The sequence below is a fragment of the Rosa chinensis genome, chromosome 4, assembly GCF_002994745.2.
Source record: "Rosa chinensis cultivar Old Blush chromosome 4, RchiOBHm-V2, whole genome shotgun sequence".
Taxonomy (NCBI): Eukaryota; Viridiplantae; Streptophyta; class Magnoliopsida; order Rosales; family Rosaceae; genus Rosa; species Rosa chinensis.
In genome coordinates, this window is record NC_037091.1 from 64,030,724 (window position 1) to 64,047,910 (window position 17,187).

The following is a 17,187-nucleotide window of genomic DNA, read 5'->3' on the forward strand; positions in this document are numbered from 1 at the left end:
CCATATTGGCGTTTTCTAAAATAAAGAAACAAGAACAAACTAGACCATTTCTTGACAATGAAATAAAGAGGATATCCATGTCTTAATCATGAACAAAACTTGGAGGAGTACGTTGCAGCAATACTTGGGTAGGGATTGTCCTATGTAGTCACTTATTTTGCCTCATGAATACTCCAATATTTCCACCTATCTCTGCAAATGCATCTCATTACGTACTCCCTACAGATCATACATTGGTGAGACCACAATGAAGATCAAAATGGAGCTCGATCTCAGAGAATTGTAAAAGCCAGTGCTCAGTACTCGCACGGCCGAGGAAACCACTTGGTGCTTTAGGTCGGAGGCCCTCAAATGCAGAAAAACAGGCGTCCTCTTTCAACCCAAACACTTGAAACCCATTTACTTGCCTCACCATTGCAAATTGCACGAAGGCACGTTAGTCAAAATATGAAATGAAAAGGAAGAGATATTTGTGAGTGATGAATTTTCTCATATTGATTCAATGGTGTAAATGAGGTTATATATACAAGCCCTACACTACTACATTACACATCTTGATCTCCAAGTAAACTTGTTTTCCAAGTGTACTTGTCCTCCAAATTTCCTTCTTCTACAAGATTATATGCAAGCAAACTTGTTCTACACAACATGACTCACAAGTCAACACTCCTCCTCAATTTGGGGCATAAATGTCACGAAGACCCAACTTGCCTAGTGAGTCATGGAACAACTTGCTAGATACAGATTTGGTAAGTATATCCGCTAATTGCTCCTCTGTTGGAACAAAAGGAAAGGAGATTAACTTTGCATCCATGTTTTGCTTAATGAAGTGTCGATCAACTTCCACATGTTTCGTTCGGTCATGTTGTACAGGATTATGTGATATGTCAATAGCTGCTTTGTTATCACAGTACAATTGCATTGCTGACTTAGGCTTAAAACCCAAATTTCGAAGTAAATTTCGTAGCCACAGAAGTTCACACACTCCATGTGCCATACCTCTATATTCAGCTTCAGCACTTAACCTTGCAACAACCTTTTGCTTCTTACTTCTCCAGGTAACAAGGTTTCCACCCACAAAAGTGAAGTACCTAGATGTAGACTTCCTGTCTGTGATAGAACCGGCCCAATTTGCATCTGCATATCCACTAACATCGAGGTGCTGCCATTTAGAAAACATTAAACCTTTTCCTGGTGCTGACTTTAAGTACCTCAAGATTCTTACCACTGCCTCCATATGCTGTTCACTTGGATTATGCATAAACCGACTCACAACACTAACTGCATAAGCAACATCAGGTCTAGTGTGTGACAAATATATAAGGCGTCCCACTAACCTCTGGTATCTTGGTTTATCAGTTGGTACCTGATCAGGATATTCTGCTAGTTTGTGATTTTGCTCGATTGGACTGTCAATTGGAGAACAATCCAACATACCTGTCTCTGCCAAGAGATCCAACACATACTTTCGCTGACATAAGAAGATGCCATCTCTCCCCCTGGCTACCTCAATCCCCAAGAAGTACTTCAAATCTCCTAAATTCTTCATCTCAAACTCAGAAGCCAACTTCTTCTGAAGACTTTCAATTTCTACCAAGTCATCCCATGTTATTATCATATCATCCACATATATAATAAGCACAATTACCTTTCCCTTTTGGTGTTTTAAGAATAAGGTGTGGTCTGAATTGCTCTGCTTGCATCCAAAGCATCTCATGGACTGAGTGAATCTGCCAAACCATGCCCGGGGTGACTGTTTAAGTCCATAAAGGGATTTCTTCAATCTGCAAACAACATCAAAATTTGTATTTGATGCATATCCAGGAGGAAGACCCATGTATACTTCTTTAGTTAACTCCCCATGAAGGAAAGCATTTTTTACATCAAATTGATGAAGTGGCCAATTCAAATTAGCTGCAAGTGACAACAATATCCGAACAATATTCATCTTGGCTACCGGAGCAAAAGTCTCATCATAGTCAATCCCATATGTTTGAGTGAACCCCTTAGCCACCAACCTCTCCTTATACCTACTTAATGTGCCATCTGCATTATGTTTGACAGTGAAAATCCATTTACACCCAACAATCTTTTTACCACGAGGAAGTGGTACAAGTTCCCAGGTGTGATTCTTTTCTAATGCCTCCATTTCTTCCTCCATTGCCTTGACCCACTTTGGGTCTCCCAAAGCCTCCTGCACTTTGTTAGAAATAGATACAGAGGATATTTGATTCACAAATGATGCATGAGGTTTAGATAACCTATGGTGTGACACAAAGTTGCTACTGGTTATTTCAAAAAAAAGTTAGCTACTGGATATTTGGCTTTAGCAGTTATGGAAGGTTCATACTTTTTTGTTGGTTGACTACGGGTAGTCCTCCTAGGTAACACATATGTAGAAGATACAGACTCTACAGGGTTATCAGGTAAAGATATTGGACATACCTGAGATGAAGTTTCTTGACCAGAAAGTTCAGCATTAGGGGGTGAAGTATTAGATGAGGGGGAAGCTGGAATAGAGTCTTCTTCAGAAATCAACTGGTCGAGAATTTCCTTCGATTGGTCTAGTACACTTCTGCCCATTTCGCCGATTTCCTCGTTCGACTAGTCGACTCCCCCTATCGACTGGTCGATTTGGGAAATTTGACTAGTCAACTTCGGGATGTCAGTACTCTCTTCTTCTGCGTCTTTATTCATCTTCAACTTTTCACCAAAAAGCATCTCTTCAAAAAACTCATTCTCCCCCTGAAGAGTGGTGTTGTTGGGGGAGAAATAACACATATCTTCATAAAATGACATGTCCATGGTGACATAGAACTTTCGTGTAGGTGGGTGATAGCACTTATAGCCTTTCTGATGAGAACCATAACCTACAAAGACGCATTTGAGAGCTCGGGCATCCAACTTTGACCTCTGATTTTTTGGTATATGGACAAAGGCAACACAACCAAAGACAAGAGCAGGAAGATTATGGAAGGAAGGAATAAAGACATGGGTTGACAGGACTTCAAAGGGAATGCGCCCCTGAAGAACACTGGAAGGAAGACGATTAATAAGATGTGAGGCAGTCTGAACCGCCTCACCCCAAAGATAATTAGGCATGTGAGCACCAAATAGCAATGCTCGTGCTATGTCTAGAAGATGACGATTTTACGCTCAGACACACCATTTTGTTCAGGTGTTTGAGGACAAGTGGTTTGATGGATTATACATTTTTCTTGGAAATATTCCTGAAAATAATGATTAACAAACTCCCCCCCCCCATTATCAGAATGAAGAACTTTGATATGCCCATTGAACTGTGTTTGAATCAATTTTTGAAAGGCTTGAAAAGCAGAAAACACAGCATCCTTAGATTTAAGCAATGCTACCCATGATAATCGAGTGCAATAATCAATAAACAAAACAAAATAACGCATTCCAGAAACAGTACGTGGGTTCTCTGAAAGGTCTCCACACATTAGAGTGAATAATCTCAAAAGGCATATAACTTTTATTAGAAAGACTCAATGGGTAGTTGACTCTATGACTTTTCGCCAAAACACAAGTTTCACAATGAATGGACAACTTATCAATGCCAACAAATAAAGAGGGCATAGCTTTACGCATTACACTGAATAAAGGATGCCCTAAGCGTCTATGCCATAACCAGACTTCATTAAGCTCTCTAGAAGTCAAAGTCAAAGCAACCGGGACATTCTTCCTTGGTCTCTCCCCGGCATAAGCTTGATCCAGATGAAACAGTCTCCCCCTCATATACCCCTTGCCAATGACTTCCCTGGTCAGAAGATCCTGAAACACCACATACATGGGAAAAAATGTCACAGAGCACAAAGATTGAGTATTCAATTGGGGAACTGAGATTAAGTGGTGAGACAAGTCTGGTACATACAATACATCATGCAATACTAAGGTAGGTGTGACTCTTATGGACCCAATACCTAAGACAGGAAATGATTCACCATTGGCATTTGTAACATATGACACATTAGGTGTGGATAAGGTAATGAAATACTTCTTATCATAGGTCATATGATCTAAAGCACCAGAATCAATAATCCAAGTATCTGAACCTACAAAGTTAGAAATTTTTAAAGTCATACCAATCTTACCAGTACCTCTAGCAACCATTGAGATTGAGGGAGGATCGTCACTACCTGTGGTATGATCTTGCCCAGCGACTCCAAAGTACTCTGAACAAGATGAACAGCTGCCTTTCCTCTACCTCGAGGTTCAGTTGGTTTGGGTTTGCTGAAGTATCCAGCAGGGTACCCAATCAACTTATAACAAGTCTCCTTGGTGTGTCCAGTTAGTTTGCAATGTTGACATACAGACCTGCCTGGAGAAGAACCCTGAGTCATGGGATGTAATCCTGATTGTGGTGTACTGAAGCCAGGAGGTGGACCTTGAGGTCGAGGGGGCTTAGCTTGGACTGTTAGGCTGGAGATTTCAGAATGAGCTTCCTTTGTGCTACCTTGCTAAGACTCATCCTTGCGGATGTACGTAAAAGCCTCAGTGAGGGAAGGAGGCTCTTGCCGACGCAACAACTCTCCCTTGGCACTGTCATGTCTAGCATCTAATCCACTTAGAAACTGGTGCACACGCTCCAACTCCTTCTCCTTCTGGTACCAAGTAATATCCTCAGCATTCTTCAATTTGTTTGGTCGCCGTTGATCAATCTCGGCCCAAATGTTTTTCAGCTAGGTGTAGAACACTGAAACTGCTTGCCTATCTTGCTTCATCCTTGTTGCCTTGCACAACAATTCATAGTTCTGGGAAAAATCATATTCATTCAGATAGAGATCATTGAGCGTCTTCCAAACTTCTGCAGCAGTATCACACCCAATGATCAATTTGATCATCTCATCAGTCATGACCTTGTACAGAATTGACAGTACAAGTTCATCAGCATTTTCCCACTTGACATACTCTTCACTTTCCTCATTCGCCAGTGCCTTAATGGTACCGGTGACATGACCCATCTTATGGATTCCACGAAGGTGAGCGGAAATCATCTTCTTCCATGCCCTATAATTCCCAGGTCCATTCAGTTTTGCTCCTCCGAATGAACCTGATGAAGAATCTGGGTTTTGAACTGAGACTTCAACTTTTTGAATACCGGAATTACTGGTATTCCCTCCTTCTAGAAGTGGAGCATCAGGGCCAGCCATTGGAATATCGATGAAAAAATAATATGCAACGGAATTGAGACAGAAGGTATGTTTGACAAGTCGAGAGGGATTAATCGACTAGTCAAGAAGTAGCAGTACTTCCTAAGTAAAGAGAAAAGAAATCTTATCCTTGGGTGTTGCCTATCGTGCAACCTTTCAGTAACTCCTTTTAATGCGACCAGATAAGGAGGGTTAAGATTTTGGTGGAGCAATGCTCACTTTTCAACTTTTCGGTTACCTTTCTCTTATTCGATCCTTGGCCTAGACATCGCATTAATTGGATGGACCTAGTGGTGTTGGGCTAGTAATCTCGACGTTACAAGGATAAAATTCACCTTCTAAAAGATAGAGAACAATCCTAGCCTCCGAATTAGAGGAAGGAACAATCTTACCCCAGAGTGTGAGAAAAGAAGAATGAAGGAAAAACAAAGAGACAAAGTCCTCTCGGATCTTAGCTTTGATACCAAGTCAAAATATGAAATGAAAAGGAAGAGATATTTGTGAGTGATGAATTTTCTCATATTGATTCAATGGTGTAAATGGGGTTATATATACAAGCCCTACACTACTACATTACACATCTTCATTCTTCTACAAGATTATATGCAAGCAAACTTGTTCTACACAACATGACTCACAAGTCAACAACGTTGACCACATGCAGGCTCCTACAACAACCAAACCAGTGCTATGACTGCTATCATGCACCACAACGCCCCAACTCCTACACCTCCTGAGAATGCAGCATCTGTATTGACCTTAAGCCAACCAACCTGTGGAGCCTGCCACTCCCTAACACTCCTAGCTAGTGACCTTCACATGCACGTACATGTCTAGATGCCTTGAAAGCCATATAGAAAGAATTCAATTGAAAAAGAATCTGATTCATGGATAGAAATTTATCAGACCGGACCCGATAATCTTTTTCTGTCTCAACACTCCAAACAATCATCAAGAGCAACGTAAAATTATTTTTAGATAGGATCTGCGTTGGCACAAGGTAAAACAATCCACCAAAGAACCTGCTCTGTTTGACCTTGAAATCACCAATTTAAATTGCACTAGTTGAGTTGTTGGAGTTTTGTACAATATCAGTAATCTTAATCCTTTGAATATGAAAAATGAAGAGCGAAATCCAATTAAAAGATCAAAAAAATGTAGAAAAGAAAAAAAGGAGAAAAAACTCAATTAAAAGACTTAACATGGCTCACTTCAGGAAATCTAGAAAACTCTTCTGATGGAGCGACAAAGGGGAAAACCCTACCTAAGAAATTGTAACAATCTGAGAATTGCAGAAAGCCAACGTCTGAGAATTGCATTTTTTACTGGCTTTAGCACTAATCTGGTTTTATCATTGTACCTTGGGACAAGGTGGGTCCGGGTCCCACCTGATTTTCTTAATTATGAATGTAAGATATGATTTTGTTTCTTTACTTTATGTAACTCGATCTGAAGTCTGAACGTACCGTAGTGGTTGCACTCTAAGAATGTCCTTGATCTTCAAGATCCTTTGGTTGCCTACCGCGCGCTTTTACCGTGAAGGAAAATAACAACCTCTCACTCATTGAAATTGGGCATGCATATCAATCAATATACGTGGCATCAAATCTCAAAAATGTTCTCGAAGGAAGAAGAATTCTTGAAGTTAATGACAGGTACTCGATGGAAGGGCACTGATATAGAACAGAATTGAAAGTGGCAGTGTTCAAGTTGTTGAGCCTGCCGGTTTTACTGTGAAGGAAGATAGCAACCTCTCACTCATTCAAGCATCATTTGGAAATGTCAACAAAGACGTAAGCTTTTCAATTTACGATTCTAAAATTGGTGTTTACTCTTCTCGTTTCGTTTGGAATATCTCTATTCTGGGTGTAATCGATGGTACGTACATTGGAAATGCCATGTGTGAGTTACTTGCACTTTCTTTCTGGTTCTGATCTCTCATGCGTCTGTTGATTAGTGTTTTACATTTTTGACGGGATGTGAAAATGCCAAAATGAGATATGCCTGATCTAATAAACTCTGTTGATTTATTTGATTTAACACATTTAGGCTTAGAGCACATGATCTGTTAGACAAAATGCCAGAATGAGATGCGTGATGATTCTTTCTGTAAATTAGTTCTTCAAACAGTGGAGCTCCTTCTGATGATTGGGGGTGATGCAGCTAAAAAAGGAGGGGCCACGTGAACTGGAGGTGGACGAGCAGGGTATGCCCAAGACTGAGCTTTGCTTGAATTGGCAGGACTGGTGACTGCCGTTGCAAAGACCGCTGCAAATTTGCTCACGGCATGGAGGAGCTGCGCCCGGTGAATCGCCACCCGCTCTACAAGACCAAGGTCTGCCGATATTGGCTTGCCGGTGAGCCCTGTGGATTCGACCGTCGCTGCCATTTTCGCCACACACTCACTTGAGGACGAAAGAAGCTGGTGACAATAATAAACCCAGCAGGCCAATCAGGTAGAATACGATGAAGGAGATTTAGTAATAAAAGAGAGAGTTGTTACATGCACTGGCTATAATCCAGAAGATGGAGATGAGATAAGGTTCCCAGAGATAGAGATCTCTTGCTTCTTTTGTACGTAGATAAGATGTTTCCGTAGGTAGATGAGATGTTTGGTGATGTCAAAGCAAGCTACCAACCAAGAAGAAACTCTCTTTGGTTGATCCATGTTAATATGTTGAGAAAAATGCACCAACAGTCTCTCAACTCTTGTGCACCGGTCAGTTTGATACCCAGACTCACAATGATATCAATGTGATACCCAGACTCACAATAGTATCAATGTGATACCTATTCTCAAAATTTGCTATCAACGATATACTTTCGTCAATGTTCCGTCAATCGTCCGTCAAATATGATGACGTGGCATATATGTAGGGCAAAAGATAGGGGCAAAAACGTGTTTTTAACTTGTTAATAAAATAAATTGAATTACACTAAAAAAAAATTATTTGTTGGTCACATCATGATAATATTTTTTTTCTCTTTTTTTTTTTGGCCCTTTCTTTTGCTCTTGCTTAATCTGGAATGAGTCCTTATTTTTGGTTTCAAACCCATTCAATTCAGTAAACTCCAAAAGAAGCCATTAATGGATATCCATTAGTACAAGGGGCAAATCCAAGCCCAGATGACGTCTTCTGTTAAGATAATCCAGTAATCCTGATCCTACTCTTGGTCAATACACATCGCCGCATCTCCGCTCTACTCTCAGTCAATCCTCCATTCCACACCTTTACCCCACCTCCCATCTCTACCCATCAACCCAGCAAAGCCCTCATCTCCAAATCCCCACTCGTTGTTTCCAGCCCCAATTGGTCTGCCCAGACCCTCCATTTCTAGATGGCTTTTCCCCCCTCCTCTGCTACATCGCGTCATCGGAGACTCTTCTCTATCCGCTCAACGAAACCTTGTACTAATCTGGGTTTTGCAGGTTCTTCCTTTCATGGCTACGGCTCCTTACACATCTGCTACTCCCTCGATGAATTAAACCCAGATGTAAATTCATTTGGGTTATAGCTGTGAAGAAGATGATAGATGATGGTGTGGACTGTGGAGAGAGAAAGGCAGAGCGGATGACGATAGATGATTTGGGTTATTGCTTCGATTCTCTTTTTTTTTTTTTGCCCTTTTTGTCTGGATTTTTTTTTTTTTGAAGTCAAATCCATCCTCATTTCCTCATTCAAATCCAACAACCACAACTAAATCCCATAGCAAGTAAGCTAAGCTATTCAAACACATGGCAAGATACATCCTTTGACATCACCTTCACAAAAGAGAAACACAGACGACAAACCCAGGAACCAAGGAAGAAGAAGAGGACAGAGAAAATTATAAAAAAAAATCATTTAATTAAATAATTAAGTTGTTGGTAGAAATTGAGGGTTATTTTGGTCATTTGCCATCTCTGTTTTCTTCACATGTTTGCCACGTCAGTTCTTTAACGGAACCGTTATGAAAATTTAACGGAAGTATGTCATTGATAGCAAATTTTGAGTTTAGGTATCACATTGTACCATTGTGAGTCTGGATATCAAACTGGCCGGTGCACAAGAATTGAGGGACTGTTGATGCATTTTTCTCTAATATGTTTTCTGTTTGGACTTGTTATTCAAATGAATTCTCTCATTTTGGTTTCACTTCTCCCGTAATTACTTACTTGGTGGTTTTGGGTTGGTTTGCAAAGTGCAAACTGAATGCTTCTTTGCTAAAGTAAGTTGTATGTGGGCTTTTGGGTTTGATTATTTGGGGTTTTGTGTGTTTGGTTTTGAATGAGTTATGATGCCCCAAAGCCCTGCTTGGGCTAAACCCCTAAATGCCTTTCTCTGTAAGTGTGACCTATATATACTTATATGGTATACAGTGGAAGACTGAGGTTGCTTATTTTGGCACAAACCAAAAACGAAACGAAATGAAGGGGAAAGGGAGAAAGAGCTTAAGGGAGTTGAAGGATTTTGTCAATAACATGGTCAGGTGAGTAGGGAAGGTCAGGCATATTCCGATAACATGGTGAAGGTTTTGGTTATATATGGTAGATGGTCACCAGCTACTTAATATTACAGTGTTACTATAAAAAAAAAAAAGCAATAGTCACCAGCTGCTTCAGAAAGCAGACTGGAGAACATAATACATAACCTTGTATCTTCTATACTATTCTCATTCATCTATGGCCTACAGGACTAGCTCGCTGGTCTACTTTCTTTCTGTCTTCTTCAGCGTCCACCGGCATGATCACCATCTACCTATAATTTTTAGGAACAATGAGAGCATGAACATCTTGATTGTAGAGGTTTATTTTCTGGCAGCAGCTAAATCTTCTAATAAAGCTCATCAGCCTAGGAAAATGTGTTGAATATGACGATAACCATTCTTGGTCCAAAAGTTCCCCAACTAAAATTGTGGCCTCATAGGCTTTAACAGAAACGTTGGCACTCAAATAACCATCAAAGAACTCGAAGAATTGGACATACTGGGTAATGATGGTGGCCTCTAGTGCACGGTGGCTTCCCAATAAAGAAAATTCCTGGAGGTAATCAACACAAATGTTTGTATATGTCAACTTGAAGGCATTATTCAAGATCATCTTTTCACATTTTAATCCCGCGGTGAGACAAATGTAAAAGATTCAAGATTGAAGGCCTGATCAACTCGAATATCTTGAATCCGGCAATACTTAACTTCCAAGGACTTTAGACTTGAGCAGCAAACATAACACTTGGAGTTTCCAATCGAACATTCAGTTAATGACAGGTACTCGATGGAAGGGCACTGATATAGAACAGAATAGAGAGCTTGGTCAGTAAAAAACCGTGCAGTTCTGAAGGACAGAGTTTTCAAAGACGGAAAAAATTTCAAAAATCGCCCAGGAGTTGGAAAATCGCTTAGTCGAACGTGCGGGATTCTCACAGACTCTAGTTTTAGACTAGTTAAAGATTTTGCAGTAGCAATGGCCACCCAAGGCAAGCGGTAGAAGTCCGGGCGCTTAGTGACAACCCCATATTGTTTTGGGTCAACACTCATTTTAGGACTGATATCCAACTCTTTGAGGCCTCTCTGACATGCATATTTCAACCACTTGGTTATGGTAGAAGAATCTCGACGCCCATACCTCCTCATGTGAAGACTTAGTTTATCTAGCTAGGAGCTCTTTCTGGTCGTATTTCTCACGATAATCTAAATACCCCTTCAAAAAGTTGATGAACCTCTTGTGTTGATCTTGATGTTGGTAGTGACCGAAACGATTAAAGTTGTGGCGGTCAAAATCATCATCCTCGTTGAAATTTAGTTCAGGGAATGAAGAGACTACCCCTCCTTGCCATTGCTTGGAAAGAAAGCTCACCTGGATGGCAGCTTTTGTGGGAAGGAGTCGGAAGGATTTTGTCAATAACAAGGTCAGGTAAGTTGTGAAGGTCAGCCATGTGAGGTGATCCCAATGTGCTGATGGCCATTAGCGTTTTGGTTATGGTCGACAGATCTGTCTGTATTTGGGGTTTGCTACGTGTTTTTTTTTTTCCCCTTCCAATCGATGTTCAGGCCTTTCAATAAGGAATCTAGCCTTTCGTTGGCTTTCATTGTTTGGTGGTTATAATAGTCTTTCCTTGTTTGGCTAGGAAAGGAAATGAAATCCTATTTGTAAAAGGCTTTCTAACTTGTATTGGACTACGGTGAAAGGTTTTCTACTTTTGGCATGTTAAGAATGCACTAATTATAATCAAAGGGAATGTGAAGAACTTTGATCAGGAATGTAAAAAATACAGAGAATGATCGATAAGGATTGTATTTGTAGCTGGCTAACCTTGGAAACCGCGTTATATTGTTGAAGCGTTTCGGAGTTCAATGCAAGCCGCGCGTACTCAGTCAGTTATTGAGGTTAATTGGTTCCCGCCTCTCTTTGGGTGGGTAAAAATAAATACTGACTATAGGACACTTTCATTTCCCGCCGCCTTTTGATTAAACTCGAATGTATAGAAACATTGAACTTCCTGTGTGCTAAACAAGTGTCCAAATTTTGTATTAGACAAATGCTAGAAACTCTCTTCTACTCTGTTTTTTTTTCCTTGCTAATGCGCAGTTGTGCATATAGTTTGTTTTACTTGTTTCCTTGTATTGTCAATTAATGAATATTCAAGGCATAAACTCACAATATTTTCATGGTATCAGCAACTGGACGGATGACGCTCAAGGTAGATGTGTACAGCTTCGGAGTAATATTAGTGGAGTTGATCACGGGAAGAAAAGCAATTGACGATAGCCAGACTGAGGAGAGTTGTCACCTAGTGACATGGTTTCGTAGAAAGCTCATGATTAAAACAGATGCACTCCCAGAGATGGTTGATCCAAGAATTAATGTCAATGAGGAAACAATTTCTAGTATTACTACAGTTGCTGAGCTTGCTGGTCATCGCAGCGCAAGGGAGCCGTACCAAAGGCCTGATATAGGTCATGCAGTCAATGTACTTTCATCGCTTGTTGAGCAGTGGAAGCCATCTAAACAAGAAGATTTTGATGAGATGGATGCAATCAACTTCGATGTGCCGTTAAATGAAGCAATATAGATGTGGCAGGCTGCTGAGGGCAAAAGCAATATTTATGAATCCTCATCTTCATCAATCTTTCCTAGAGGGGATACCACCCAGACCAGCATTCCTAATCGGCCTTCAGGATTTGCAGAGTCGTTTACATCATCAGATGGGCGGTAAAGACATTGAGAGTTACCTTGGTGGCTTGTAGTGTTATTTATTCCTTCTACTGCTTCATGTTTGTTCCTCTTGTGCATTTCAGATTCTAATTGTTGCCAACTTTTAAGTCATAGTAGTTTCAACTGTTCTGGTACATTAGAGCTTTTGGAGATGGCTACTAGACAGAATTGTCAATGAAGAGGTGATATGTAAATGTAATGATAATCCTTCATTCCTTCATGGACTTGGTTTAGATGTGTTTAGTAATGGCACATGTCTTTGATTAATCATCCTAAGTTCAAAGGTGCAGATAGCACTAGCGGATTGTCATAATCATCGAAAAGGTTGTTGTGAATATTGTGGTGTCTGAGACTGGCTGGCCTCGCACTGGCACTGTCCCAGAAGTTGCAGAAACATATAACAAGAACTTGGTACAACGGATGAAGTCAGGAAGGGGAAGCCCCAAAAGACCACGACGAGCATATATAAACGCTCCAAAAGTTAAATGACAGCTGTTTTTGGACCAATTCCATATGTGAAGCCAAAAGAAATCTTCTCTTTTCCCCTTCTGTGGCTCCATCAGAGGAGATTCTAGATTTCTTGAAGTGAGCCATGTTAAATCTTTTAGTTTCCTAGAAGCCCCAAGACCAAAGGCACAAAACCTACAACTGATTAATCCAATCAAAAGATTATTTGCATAGAACTGAAAAGATTGGCGCCACAAAGCATTGGATGCCAGATGATCAGCCCAATTCAGACAATAAGGGGAGGTTGATCATGCACATCTTAATCCAGTGCTTTCTCAATTATTCTTCCACATACACAAACTGAGAAAACAACCCATATCAGATATGGGATACCTCAAGCATAATCACATATATAAAGTCAGAACCCTGCTCCTAGTAATGTAACAAGAAATACATGGAGAAACACCGGAATACGTAGAAATACTTATATGCATATAGATTCAATGATGTTATATTCAAAGGATCAAATTCACTTTTATTGTGGAAGAACTCCAACAACTCAACTAAAGTACAATTTAACAGTCAAAACCTCACAACAATGAAACAAATCAAGCCACTAGAGAACAAATATACTAAACTATAAAACTTAAGGGGAATTCAAACTACATGAGGGATGTAAGTATAGTATATTTACATACATCAAAGTCATGATCTGTGACTCACCTTGATCGTTCTAGGCTCTAGCTGTGAAGATTATCATTGCCTTTCATCGCCAAACAAGCAATGAGCAATTTACAACGCAGAAACACCAATCCAACTAAGTCATACACACTTTAAGAAGAAATGCACTTAGACATCAGAAACAGAATAGTAACAACTTTATTTATTGCCTTGAAGAGTTGATTAACAAAGTAATACCAACAGAACACATGGGCACTTCATCTGAATAGGCCAAAACAAACAAAGAAGAATCCTTGTGAAATGAATTACACCAGGCCGAACTCAAAAAATTTCCAAATGAACAAATGAAGGAACTAAAGGGCAGTACACTAAAGCTGATAAGCACTCAAGTTTGTGCAAGTTTCATACAAATTCCAAAACGGAATGAACTGAAAACCAGATAAGGCAGAGTATGATCTAAATTCCAAAACGGTATGAACACAGAAGAATCGTACAGAACTCTTCAATAGGAGCAAAAAGCAAATGGTTGTACATCAGCACATATGCCATGGGAACTTCTTCCTGTAATTTAGTAAAGAAAATATGGTAATTAGAATGGGTTCCTAAATGACCCAAGGGCCAGCATCTAAAGTCTCTTAATGAACCTAAACCCAGGCAGACCCCTAACACCCCCAAACCAGAAGAAAGGCTTACATCGTTTTTGACCTTAGAGGCTTGAATTGGAGCGTTGGTAGAAGCAACACTGGGGCCTCCTCGAGCATTTTCATTCTGCAAGAAGAAAGCAAAATTTAACGAGACCAGAAACGAGCCCAATTTTTTTGGTTTGGTGTAAATTGAATTGCACGAATAGATCAACCCATCTTCGAGGAGGAGCGTTTTGGATTTCGATCTGCAACAAAATCACAAGAAAATATAAAGAAACCCGAGGAAGCCAGAAACCCCCAAACGAGAAGAATATTCGTGTAAATTGTCGGGGTCCTCGTGGAGGAGCATTTTGGACCTGGAAAAAAAGCAATCAGGAACAGAAGGTAAGAACCCATTTTCAATCTGCATGAACAAGCAAAATGTAACAACACGAGACGAAGCGCAATTCAAGATAAAAACCGTACGTCGATTCCAGGAGGAGCAACACGGTGTCGCGGAGTGGGGGGTCGAGGATTGTTCGCGTCCAAATGAAGTTGGACCTAGAACAAGAAAAATGTAAAAACCCCAATAGTGTGTTTGGATGAGGAAAAAAATGATAGAATTTAATTGAAAGTGAAGATTTAATTTGTAAAAGTCAATTTCCTCGTTTGGCATTATCAGATTGTAAATTTTAAATTTCTCTATGAAAAAAAACGAAGGAATTCGTTATTTAAATTTCTCACTTCAATTTCCACTAAAATATGTGTCATTTATGAATTCCTTTGCAGTATTCAATTTTTATTTCCAAACAAGACTTTTTCTATTTAATCTTTTTATTTGTTTTAAACTTTCTTCATTTATTACACATTTCAAATCCTAAATAGATGCAACCAAACAATAGAAATTGCAATTAATGGAATTTTAGATTGATGGAATTAAAGATTCCATCATTTATAAATTTCTACGGATTTTATAATTTTCTCATCCAAACGAACGGCAAAGGAAAACCCCAAATTGGAAACTCCCTAAATCAGTATATAATTTACCTGACTCTAGTTTCTGAAGAGGGAAACCCATGGTCGTGAGCCGTCGATCTGTGCCTGGTCAAAAACCGGGTCGGGTCTAATCGGGTCAGAAAGAAAAGGAAAACAAGCCCAAGATACGTACGTACATTTGGTAAAAGAAAATTGACAGTGAAAGTCGGGTAAAAAAGGAGCAGTAAAATTAATACCTCCAGCAGAACCGGAACTGGAACTTGATGATGGCCAGCCATTATAGTCGACGGCAAGGGCGCTCGAGATGGAGATAGGTAGGAGGAAGAGAAGTTTTAGCGGCCGGGTTATCTAGGTTGCCTAGGGTTCTTGGTGGTGACCAAAGAAGCACCGAAACGGGTACGAGTACCCGGATACGATACGATCGGATAAGTGGAAACGGCAAATCTTAAATGTAATAGGAAACGGAAACGTGAAGGAAACGCCAATTAAATATATATATATATATATATATATATAATTAGAAAAAAAAATATATGAAACATAAAGCATACAGTTCCAATTAAAAGAACTATATGCTTTTAAACAGATCGATCGAGAAAAGCAAAGAGGATAAGAACTAGCTAGCCCATGGTTGCTGCTATTCACACATCGCATAACAATATCAGAACAAGAGCAGAAAAGATTCCGAGCAGAAGAGGAACGATCGAACGACGAAGTCGCTCGATTTGGGTCTCTTTTTTGCAGAAGAGCGATCTCGATCTGGGTCTCGTTTTTGCAGAAGAGAAACAATCTCGATCTAGGTCATTTTTGCATAAGAAACTTTGGCTGAGGTCGCGTCTCTCTCTCATTTTTTTTCTTTCAATTTTTGTAGAGTAAAAAGTCATTATTACCCCCACGTTTCCGATTTATTTACATTTTGGCGTTTCCGCATTGGATACGGACGTATCCAAACCGTTTCCAAATCCGGATACGTGTTTCGAGGCGTTTCGTACCCTTTTCAGGTTTCGATACGGGATACGCGGGCATTTTTGCATTTCCGTGCATCATAGGTGGTGACTGATGGATGGGTTTGAGCCTGCAAACTGGGCAATAAGAAGAAGAGAGAGTGACTGGATCTATTGTATAGTTCTACCATAAGTTTTTGTGACTTTTCCATGACATATTAATCTTGAATATGGATATATCGTAGTTGGAACCAAAAAATGAGTTCATACATACGTTACTTTCAGTCCTCGTATCTCTCTCGATATGTTAGCTGCATGGTATGGTCATAATTATTTGTTATAAAGATACAAAACAGGGGCTCCCTCGCACCAGGCAAATCATGAAATTATTTGTGTTATGTGAATAGGCCTGGGACTTTAGCACCGAGAACCGACAGAACCAGACCGAATCGAACCGGAACCGGCGGTTCGGTTTGGGTTTTAGTATTAAAAACATGTCATTTTTCAAGAACCGGACCATTTTCATGTCTCTGGTTCGCTTCCGGTTCGCTTGTTTGTGAACATATTAGAACCGTAGGAACTGAGATATGCAGGCCTACCACAAATAAAAGCCCATATATTTAACTAATTAAAGCCCTATTGCCTTAAGCCCAGGCTTGTTTCGTTTGTAACTCGACGTCTCGACCTAATGTTCCAATACTTCGATCAAACACGACCTCAAACAGTCAAACCTCAGTTCCTCTCTCGGTCCTCAGCTCAACAGCTCCTTAGTTCATCCCCAATTCCAGACCTAGCTTTCGAAGTCAAAATTGTTCTTCCTCAATTCAAAAACGCAAAAATCAAATCATCCCATTTCATCTATCGCTCCGTGCTTCGAAATCATAAATCCCAAGTCCCAAATCGAAATCCCCTTTCCCCACTTCGAAACAACAAGGCCTCCCTCGGGCTCTCTGTTTCTGTTAGCTGCCGCTCTTCCTCTGGCGGTGAAGTTTCGGTGCAAGAACCCAACACTGTAAGGCAGTTTGATTTTTCGTTCAAGTTAATTTCTCTCTCAATTTTTCGGTTTTGGTTGATGCGAAAACTTTCGATCCCGTCCCTTTTCTAGGTATATTAGTATATAGTTATATCCG

General features: G+C 40.1%; 1 long non-coding RNA gene across 1 annotated transcript; it reads right to left on the bottom strand.

The window, feature by feature from the left end:
• Positions 1-13,662: 13,662 nt before the first annotated feature.
• On the bottom strand, positions 13,663-14,760 carry LOC112200762. Its single transcript, XR_002936444.2, has 3 exons — positions 14,604-14,760; positions 14,188-14,494; positions 13,663-14,055 (listed from the first exon to the last, which is right to left on the bottom strand). It is a non-coding gene; the product is annotated as an uncharacterized LOC112200762 (long non-coding RNA).
• Positions 14,761-17,187: the final 2,427 nt, after the last annotated feature.